We start from the raw sequence: 12,015 nt of genomic DNA on the forward strand, positions 1-12,015 counted from the left end.
TTTGGTGTGTGTTATGAGCTGCTGGTTTTGAATTTAACTACAATGTTTGCAATGTTGTTTGCCTAGCTAAGTGGTGACCCCTTTGTTTTTATGTGGTGATCTGTGAAGGATTTTTTGCACTGTGATTGTCTAACAATTTTGTTCCCAAAATAAAGCTTGTAACCTTGTACAATTTAAATTACTAAAAAAACCAGTTTTAGTCTTTAAGTTTGGAAAAATGAAGTTAAAAAAAACTTGATCTGCAAAATTTGGTGTTATGGTTTTTTAGTTTTGAAGTTTGAATGGATTGGTTTTCATTGTTTTTTGTTGTGTGATTTTGGGACTGGTTTTGAACTTTTTTGTGTGTACAGAAGGTTAGGAACCGAGTTAGTGGTGATAGAATTGAATGTCAATGTTAATGTTCTGAATTAGTGACACTGTCATGGGGAAGTTGAGACCCCTTTGTTTTTATGTAGAGATCTATGAAGCACTTTTTGCACTGTCATGTTGTCTTACCACTGTTATGTTTGCATGTGTTGTTTTGGTGTTGTGAGAGTTGAAAAGGTAGTGTAGTGAGGTGATTCAAGGTTATAGAATTGATTATTGTCAAGGTAGGTTCAAATGTGATGTGTGTAGGTATATATGAACTGTCTTGTAACCTTTGAAGTTAATGTTTGCATTTGGTTTTATGAGGTATGTGGGAATAGGTGGTGACCTGCCACCACATTTATTCATAGTTAAAATTTGTGCTTTTTATTAATTTTTTGCATGTATTTTGGTGGGGCAATATTTATTTTGGTTTTTGTAGAATTGAATTGTGGTGTTCATGGTTTTCAATTGATTAAGTAATTAATTGTTCAGATAAGGAAGTTGTTACGATTGATCCTTATCTTGAGGCTCAAGCTAAGGTTTCATTGAAATGATGATTTTTGTTTTAAAGTAGACATGATGTTATATTTATGTTTTGATAATTTTTTTATATATTAAAGTGTATTTCTATTTGATTTGATATACATGTGTTTAGGCATAATTGCAGGTCAAAATGTTTGGGTGTTGTGAACAAGTAGTTAAGTTTGGAACAAAAGTCTATTATACAGTCCACCCCATTTGGATGGCTTATGTTTGTCCATGAGGAGATAAAATTGAGTCGTGGAATTTTAAGTAAATTATGTAGTGCTTGGGTGGAGAGGAAGTAAGGTTTTCAATTCAGTGTCAATTTATGTCGTTTAGGTTGTTAGATGTGTATTTAACTGTAGGTCTTAGAGTAGTTGGTACAAAAATTGATTTAAGGAAAAGTATAATTATATCTGACATTAGGAGTTTTTTTGAAGAAGGTGATGTAAGTGTGAAAATTATTTATTCTGTAATTTTGAAATGTGGGAACGATATTTTCTCAGAGGACTTTTGTAAGTTGTACATCCTGTTAGGATTGACGAAGTTTATTTTGCCTACTAGAATGGGTTTAGTTCATGATGGGTTGTTTAACATTGTTGATGATTTAGATAAACTTGGTATGTATAATTGGGGAGGAGGGGGGTTTAGTGTATGACGTTTTGGTTGATAGTTTGTGTTCGACTTCAAAATGGATGACCCAAGAAAGTATGTCGTCTATCCATGTAGATGGTTGTATTTACCTGTTGCAGGTAATATGGAACATTATTCATATTGGTAAATGTTTGTAATAATTGTGCATGTGTTTGACTTTGTAATAAATGAATTTTTTGTATTCATTCTTCAGATATGGGCGATGGAGCATTTGTTCTCTTATAAGCATCAAATACCTAGGAGTGGAAATAAATATCCTCGTATCATGCATTGGATGGATGTTAGAGTTGGTGACCATGAAATTCGACGTGGTCTGCGTAAGAATATGGTGTCGTTTTTATTGGAATTTGTATTACATGAATGTTGTTTTGAATTTAGATAATTAAGTTTGGAATTCTATATGTCAACGAACAGGTTGTTGTTGAGTTATTTGCTTCCAATGAAGAACTTTGCAGTGAATTTATTCAAGAAGTTTTTCACCAAATTTGCTTTGAAATTAGGAAGAAGAAACCAACAAAGGATGAAGTTCGTGCAATGACGGTGAAAGTTGTTGAACTGATGTGCAAATATGAGGAGCTAGAAGTATTAATCACGAGTATGGAGAAAGAGGTCAAGGACATACTTGAGTTAATTGGAAGCATAAATTTTGTTTTTGATGATACTCGGTTGAAAGTAGTTGAAGTTGAACCTCTTTCAGTAGATCACACATACTTCAAAAAGCCAAAAGGAGCCATGAAGATATAGATGAAGAAAAAAAACTTAAATGGAGATTAAGATAAGCCAAATGAAGAAGTCAACATGTTTCTTAAAATGGAACGTGAACCCAGAACACGTTTCAAGACTGTTGTTTTGAAAACACCTTGGACAACATATTCCAAGAGCGAAAAAACCCAAAAACTGATGCTTAAGTAGTTGATTAATGGATATGTTTTTAGATTTTTGTGGTTTTAAATTAGTTGATGTATGATTTATTGACATTGTTCAAACGATTGTAATTTATGGTATTGTACAATTTATGTTTTATGAAATTGTTGTAACAAATATTTTTGTTCAGCATTAAGTTATTGTGGAAATTGTCAAAGTGTGAGTGGATTTATTTTATTATTCATTCTGAATTGTTTATTGACTTGGTCAGCTTTGCAGCTATATTTGTGATTGTTATGTATTGTTGAGATGTCTTTGTTAAAGTTTGTAGTGAATGTGGTCAATTGAGTTCAATCTAGGTTATGCAATTCAACAGTCTAAACCTGTAAAGTGGGGACCCATTTGATTTTAAGTGGGGAGTTGTGTAGAACTTTATGCACTGTCATATCATCCTCCAACTTAATGTTTCCATGTGGTTTTTTTTGTTGTTGTGAGGGTTCAGATGGGACTCCAGTGAGCTCATTGAAGGTTAGGGAATTGGATAGTGCAAGAGTAGCTTTAGTTCTAGTGTGTCAATGTATGTGAGGAGCCCTTTGATTTTAAGTGGGGATCTGTGTAGAACTTTAGGCATTGTCATGTCATACTCCAAGTTAATGTTTGCATGTCATTTTTTTGATGGTGTGAAGGTTCAGATGGGACTCCACTGAGGTAATTGGAGGTTACAGAATTGGCTAGTGCAAGACTATCTTCAGTTCTGCTGTGTCAATGTATGTGGGGACCACTTTGATTTCAAGTGGGGAGTTGTGTAGAACTTTATGCACTGTCATGTCATCCTCCAACTTAATGTTTCCATGTGTTTTTTTTTTGTTGTTGTGAGGGTTCAGATGGGATTCTAGTGAGCTCATTGGAGGTTAGAGAATTGGATAGTGCAAGAGTAGCTTGAATTCTAGTGTGTGAATGTATGTGGGGACCCCTTTGATTTTTAGTGGGGACCTGTGTACAACTTTTTGCAATGTCATGTCATCCTCCAAGTTAATGTTTGCATGTTTTTATTTTTGGTGTTGTAAGGGTTCAGATGGGACTTCAGTGCTCGTTGTGTTAAAATATATGGTCTTAAACGAGACGGGGGTGAATTGTTTAAGAGGGGTTTTTGAAAACTTTTTCAGCTTGATGTTGGGAATTGAATTGAATTGAATGATATATAGTTATTGCACCAGGTAGTTGTATGTTGGGAATTGAATTGAATGATATACAAGATATGTTCAAAATATAATCATTTATAATTTCTTCCAATCAATTTCATTGAAATGAATGACAATTAGGTTGGTGAAGAAATAATATTATTCCCCTCCCCTGCGCCCTTATAACATACTATCCACCCATTCATGAACCGAAATACAACACAGGCTTCATAAATATGCTTTATTTGAACTGCCCCATGACCATGCATAAACCTTGTCATGGGTCCCCATATATTAACACATGGGTCCTCAATTACACTTGAAGGGCTCCTATGAGCACCACACGCCTTCACTCAACCAATTGAGGTTCCTATGAGCACCACATAACTTTTGAAGTACGTCCCTTCACACACATCAAGCACTGCAAAGTGCTGAATCCCAAAAAGCATGATCAAAAAATGACCATGCAGAAACCTAGTCAAGGGTTCCCAATTATTAACACATGGGTCTCCACTTACTGTACAAAGGTTCTTATGACCACCACAACATTCCTTTAGTCACCCAATTCACATTCATACTTTATAAGTACGTCACTTGAAACACATCCTGCACTGCCAAGTTCTGAATCCCAAAAACCAAAATGCAAAAAAATGAACATGTAGAAACCTTGTCACGGGTCACCACTTATTTACACATTGGTCCCCACTTACAGTACAAGGGTTCCTATGACCACCACAACATGCCTTTACCCATCCAATATATTCATACCTTACAACTACGTCCCTTGAAAAACATCATGCACTGCCAAGTGCTTAATCCCAAAAAGAAAGATGAAAGAAATGACCATGCAGAAACGTAGTCATGGGTCCCCACCTATGTCCCCACTTACAGTACAGATGTTCTTATTGCAACCACAACATTCCTTAACCCACCCAAATCACATTCATACTTTACAACTATGTCCCTTTCAACACATCCTTCACTGCCAAGTTTTGAATCCCAAAAACCAAAATGCAAAAAAATGAACATGCAAAAACCTTCTCATGGGTCCTCACTTGTTTACACATGGGTCTCCACTTACAGTACATGGGTTCCTATGACCACCACAACATGTATTTACCCACCCAATTCACATTCATACCTTATAACTATGTCCATTGAAACACATCATGCACTGCCAATTACTGAATCCCAAAAATCAAGATGAAAGAAATGACCATGCAGAAACGTAGTCATGGGTCCCCACTTACAGTACAAAGGTTCCTTTTACCACCAGAACATGCCATTACCCACCCAATTCACGTTCATACCCTATAACTACGTCCCTTGAAACACATCCTGCCTGCTAAGTTCTGATTCCCAAAATCCAACATGCAAAAAAAATGAACCTGCATAAACCTTGTCATGGGTCCCTACTTATTTGCACATGGGTTCCCACTAACAATACAGGGGTTCCTATGACCACCACAACATGCCTTTACCCACCCAATTCACATTCATACCTTACAACTACGTCCATTGAAACAAATCATTCACTGCCAATTGCGAATCCCGAAAAGCAAGATAAAAGAAATGACCATGCAGAAACGTAGTCATGGGTCCCTATTTACAGTACAGGGGTTCCTATGACCACCACAACATGCCTTTACCCACTCAATTAACGTTCATACCTTATAACTACGTCCCTTGAAACACATCATGCACTACTAAGTTCTAATTCCCAAAAACCAACATGCAAAAAAAATGACCCTGCAGAAACCTTGTCATGGGTCCCCACTTATAGTACAGGGGTTCCTATGACCACCACAACATGCCTTTACCCACCCAATTCACATTCATACCTTACAACTACGTTCCTTGAAACACATCATGCACTGCCAAGTGCTTAATCCCAAAATGCAACGTAGTCATGGGTCCCCACTTACAGTACAGAGGTTCCCCAGTTACAGTACAAAGGTTCCTATGACCACCACAACATGCCATTACCCACCCAATTCACGTTCATACTGTTGGGTCTATTAGTGTCTAAGTTCAAGAGGGGAGGGGTGAATTGAAGTTATAAAATTTTCCGCAAACACAAACTGATTTACAGTAATTCAAAAGAAAAAGAACAAAATGATTTTGAAAAGAACAGATTTATTTTTCAACACACTTTATCAAAATCAGAACTTATTCAGATTAGCATTGAGATCAAACAGAGAAATTCTCCAGAACAAGATGAGTTATTTTTACAGCAGCTATAATAACAAGATTTACATCAAGAGATCAACACAAGTTCTTTTTATACAATTCTTTAAAAAAAAATGAATCTTTAACCAAGATATTATAAAGAAATTTGTTTGTTCTTAAACCAGTCAACACTCAGATTCAGAAAGCTTATTTGTGATTAAAAGATTTTTCCAGAACAAAAAAGAATAGTATGAGGAAGCCCATAAATAACAGATTCAATTTTAAATGAACAAATTTATTTCCTGACAAATTATCCAATTAACTAGAAAAAAGTGCAGGGATGAGAAGAATGATGCAAGCACAATTTATACTGGTTCACTCATAAAGAGCTACATCTAGTTTCACCTCACACCAAGGTGAAATTCACTAAAAACAGTTCAAATCAAATACAACACCTTGCAGTTCTTGAACCCTACAAGAACAAGGCAACCAAAGTTGAAAAACCCTATTTCAGCACTACTTGCACTTCAAGAAACCCTATCAAGAAGTGACTTTCACAAACACTCTTACACAAGAATAAATTAAGGAAGGATAACACCTGAAAGAAGATGCAAGAAACTGAAAACCAGTAGCCCAAATTGCAGCACAATAGCACCAACACCTTTACCAAGATCAAGGCATTCAAAGAACAAACACTCTTGAAGTTCTTTTTAAAAACCTTTCAAAAACTCATTCAAATCCTTCTCACTCACTGAAAAACGTTTGACCTCTGTTTAAAACGTGATTTCACAACAACCTTTCATGTGAGAAGTGTCTCTCTTTATATAGAAAACAATTTATAACAACTTTTCAAAAAATAGTTAAAAAGTTGTTATAAAAAGACAGGTTAAATCAAAACTAAATAGATTGTTTTTTCTGAAAATACTTCCAACTCATCTTGACAGAAATAACTGGCTTAAACAAACTTTTTGGTGGCCTAACAGAATTTTGAGAAACATTTCAGCAGTTCAAAAATAAATCTATTGTTTTACAAATAAAAAGATTTAATTTTGTGCAGTAACCTGATTTTTTGAGAAAACATAAAGATCTTTTAGGAAAACATTTAATCACTTCTTGTGCTTGATCTTACCACCTTGATTAGGCATATGAGGTAGGTCACGAAGCAAAAGGCAACCTTAAACACACTCTAGCTAATATACAAGATCACCTAATTACACATTACAACCTTCAAAGTAAACTTGTTATTTTCAATATGTTTAGCTCATCTTAATAGAAATAACTGACTGGAACAAACATTTTGGTGCCCTAACAGAATTTTGAAAACATTTCAGCAGTTCAAAAATAAATCTATTTTTTACAAATAAACATATTTATTTTTGTGCAGTAACCTGATTTTTTGAGAAAACTTAAAGATCTTTTAGGAAAACATTGAATCACTTCTTGTGCTTGATCTTACCACCTTGATTAGGAATATGAGGTAGGTCACGAAGCAAAAGGCAACCTTAAACACACTCTAGCTAATGTACAAGATCACCTAATTAAACATTACAACCTTCAAAGTAAACTTGCTATTTTCTACATTAAACACACATTAAGACTTGACAGAGAAGAAGCTTCATCCATCTTCAACACATACCCTCCACCTAGGTTCCTTCAGACACATCATGCACTGCCAAGTTAGGTAATTCCCAAAATGCAAGTTTAAAAAGATGAGTAGAAACCTTGTCACGGGTCCCCACTTAGTAACACATAGGTCCCCACTTACACTGCAAGACTTCCTATGACCACCACAACATGCCTCTACCCACCCAATTGACGTTCATACCCTCCACCTAGGTGCTTTCACACACATGATGGACTGACAAATGCAGAATCCCAATTACCAGTATGAATAAAAACAACATGCACAAACCTTGTCATTGGTTCCCACTTAAACTAAAAGGTCTGCTATGAACATACAATGAATATACACTGAAAACAACAATCAATATCACTCAATTTATGAATATACAACTTCACATACATGTCCTTCAATGATACATTTGTGCCCAAAATATGGTATATAACAATAAATCAAGTAAATAACTTGAATGAAATTTAAATTGCTTCCATTGATCAAACAAATGTATCTATATTGTTTACATCAAGTCATAATAACTAACATTTTTGTCAATAACAATGAAACTGTACAATTACATAAAAAATACGTTCAATAAAAATCAAGGACAATCTACTTCCAAATCTTTCAAGACGGCTTGTCGTTCAACGTTACACTCATCCAGCACCCAAGACAAAAACATTTCTTGACGAGCTCGTTCTGAATAATAAATCATGGAATTAGTTTCCAATCACAAAATTGTAAATTAAATGTGTTAACTGATGAAAATAACTCTTACCGTGGTGTAATGGGGAAAGGTATTCCCATCCAAGTGCTCTGAACCATCCCACAACTCGATATATTTCACAACTAAAATGCCATAATCATAACTGCATAGAAGGAATAAATTTTTAACCCTAAACAACAATTCAAAATATTAAGTCCAAACAAATTAAAATACATATAAAAAAATAACACTATTACTACCAATACTAATCTATTCGGTTGTAGGGGAACCTTTTCTTTTATCAATGAAATTTGAGGACCACTCTTTTCAGAGAAGTCGTCAAGAATTTCGAATAGGTGTTGCAGTCGATCAACCTACAACATGCAACTTAAAAAGAATGATAAACAAATCCAAATCAAATCAATTCATTAAGCATCGAAGAACATCCAACTATTTACCATTGTTGTATCAATGTTTTGTCGACCTTCAATTCCATCACCAATGGAGTCCAATACATCCAATTGTCGAGTCCGACAATTAAGTGCGTACACCCACCAGTGGTCATTGAATACGGTTGGCAGAAACACCTACAAAACAGTGCAAAATTTAAACTGAAAGTCAACATGACCATTCTAACCAACAACAAATTTCAAACAAAACATCAGTAATGTTAACTTACAAAATGACAATAAAATATTCCTTGATACGGGAATAAACCATTCCCATGAAATGACATGTAATCGAAACTGCACCATGAAATTTGTCCCCCATTCATGTTCATCTCATCGATTACACGAGTCTGCAACAAAAAAAAATCTATTATTACTATTATTAAAAACTTAAAACAAATAACAATAAATTTAAATCAACACTAATCGCAAAAATTGGATTGAATGAAACCAATTCAGCAATCCGAATTTCACAATTTGATTCAGATTTAACAACCCAATTACGAATAACATAACCTACAACCACATTCAGCATAACTATGTAAATAATGTAAGCAAATACAACAAACACAACAATATGTCAAATTTTACCATGTTGTCAACTCTAGACTGCGACCTTAATGATTGCAAATCTAACCTCGTCAAAATGTTATTTTGTATGTCTACAATAACACTGGAACAATATTTAACACCAAATCATCATTCATGCAATAACAACAAATAAAGTATTGACTAAAAGTACAATATATTTACTTACCGTTTCATGTCAAACTTATATGCAAAAAATGTTTTATACATCTTTAAAATATCCAAACTGCATGAGCTTGGACCAGCACAAGTTTCACCAGGAGAGGTTGGGTTGGCTCAAAGAACGAATCCAACTGACCAATGATTTTCTTTAACAAGCAGTTGTCGGTCCTCTTGAAGTTGTTTATCCAAATCAACAATTTTATGTTGATTATCTGCAACTTTCTTCTGACAAACTTCATGTTGGTCAAGTAAGTTATCTCACTCACTTGTACCAGCACTACCTTCCTCAACTCCCTCATATGAATCAGCTAAGGCTTCTTTCAGCACTGACTGGCCAATCCCATATAATCTGAAAAAATAAAAAAATTATAATTACTTATAAATTACTGCAAAAGCATGCACCAAAATCTTAACGAATAAAAAAAATATCTCAGCAGATAAAAAAAAAATCATGTAACCTTCTTCCATGATTACTTACACACGACCAATGCAAAAATCATGGAAAACCAACACACTCGGCACGGTCACCAACACCCACATGGTGAACAACCCACACCTATTTCCAAAAAAATAATACACAAGTAAATAACATTTAATCAAAATGACCAATTCATTAAAAAAAAACATAATTCTACAAATTTACACTAACCTGCAAGATGGAAACTCAACCTGCCAAATATATTTCACTGGCATTCTTCTCTTTATAGTACACTTGGGATGCCCTCGTTAAACTTGTACATAATACATTAAAAACTGCACCCCCCAGTTATATAAATCTAACGCATCTAAATTGTCTAACAATTTAAAAGCAAAACTAAATGTCCTAGAAGTCCTAAGAACATAAAAAACACATAACCCAAGTAATATGTATAACCTACAAAAATCGTCTACGCTTTTCTTTGTATTCAATTTCTTGTCCCCCAACTTTTTTAAAAAATTTTCTAATTTAATTTCCTCCCCATCATCAAATAACCTATTCACCAAACCTCCCCCATCATTCTCCATTTTCACCTCCTCCACCACAACCGGCAATCCTAATACAAAAAATTCATCAACAACTGAAAAAGGAAGAAAACTTTATGCAATCCTAAATGCACAGTTATCGGATGACCATCTACTCAACAACTCTCTCAGAAGGTTGTTTGAAATGTCTAAGACCTTGTCAATTTCAACCATCCACTTAAATGGAGTTTCTTGTATCCTTTCTCGTTGATAGCTAGTAAGGTTACGGTTCACATGATCAATATATTGAGTTTGCACATTGTGTCTAACTCGTACCTGCAAAATCCCAAAATAAAACAAGACCATATATATTTTTTCAACAATGTCAATTCACAAAGTATTCAAATAATATGCATAAAATTAAAAAACAGTACCTTCAATTCAGCTTTTGCATGGGAGACAAAATTCTTGCACAATGAACTTTCCATTCTTTAAACCTTCAGAAACAATTCATTGAATAAAAAACAAAACAGAGAACACAAATAAGTAACACAACAAAAAACAGAAAAGCTCACAAAAAGCACATAAAAACAAACTTAGTTCTTATACACAACAAAAAAAACAACATGCGAACATTAAGTTAAAAGGTTACATAACACTGCAAGAAGTACTTTAGAGGTCACCAAATAAAAACAAAAGGTACACCACTTACATTCACACACCACATTTCAAGCTTCCCTTACAATTATCATTTGTGTAACCTACAATGACCTCATTAGACTTTCTATTAAGCCCTCACAAAAGCAAAAAAAAAGGCATGCAAACACTCACCTCTAACACAACATCACAGTGCAAAAAGTGTTTCACAGGTCACCAAATAAAAACGAATGGGTCACCACTTGCATTCACACAACACATTTCAAGTTGTCCTTAGAATTACAATTTGTCTAACCTACAATGAGCTCACATCACCCAAAAAGGACATGCAAACATTTGTTTCAAAGACAACATGACATGGTATAAATTTATTCATACCCCAAACCACATAAAAAACAAGAGCTCACCACTTAGCTACACATATCACATTTTAAGCTACCTTTAAAATAGTCACTTGTTCAACATGGTCAATGAACTCACTAGACTCCCTTTTGAACCCTCACAAAACCAAAAAAAAACATGCAAACACTCACCTGTAACACAACATCACAGTGCAAAAAGTTCTTCACAGGTCACTAAATAAAAACGAATGGGTCACCACTTGCATTCACATAACACATTTCAAGTTGTCCTTAGAATTACAATTTGTTTAACCTACAATGAGCTCACATCACCCAAAAAGGACATGCAAACATTTGTTTCAAAGACATGACATGGCATAAAGTTATTCATACACTAAACCACATCAAAATCAAGGGCTCACCACTTAGCTACACATATCACATTTCAATCTACCTTTAAAATAGTCACTTGTTCAACATGGTCAATGACCTCACTGGACTCCCTTTTGAACCCTCACAAAACCAAAAAAAGACATGCAAACACTCACCTGTAACACAACATCACAATGCAAAAAGTTCTTTATAGGTCACCGAATAAAAACGAATGGGTCACCACTTGCATTCACACAACACATTTCAAGTTGTCCTTGGAATTACAATTTGTCTAACCTACAATGAGCTCACATCACCCAAACCTACAATGAGCTCACATCACCCAAAAAGGACATGCAAACATTTGTTTCAAAGACAACATGACATGACATAAAGTTATTCATACACTAAACCACATCAAAATCAAGGGCTCGCCACTTAG

Source organism: Phaseolus vulgaris, chromosome 3 (assembly GCF_051622355.1).
Source record: "Phaseolus vulgaris cultivar YP4 chromosome 3, ASM5162235v1, whole genome shotgun sequence".
Lineage (NCBI taxonomy): Eukaryota > Viridiplantae > Streptophyta > Magnoliopsida > Fabales > Fabaceae > Phaseolus > Phaseolus vulgaris.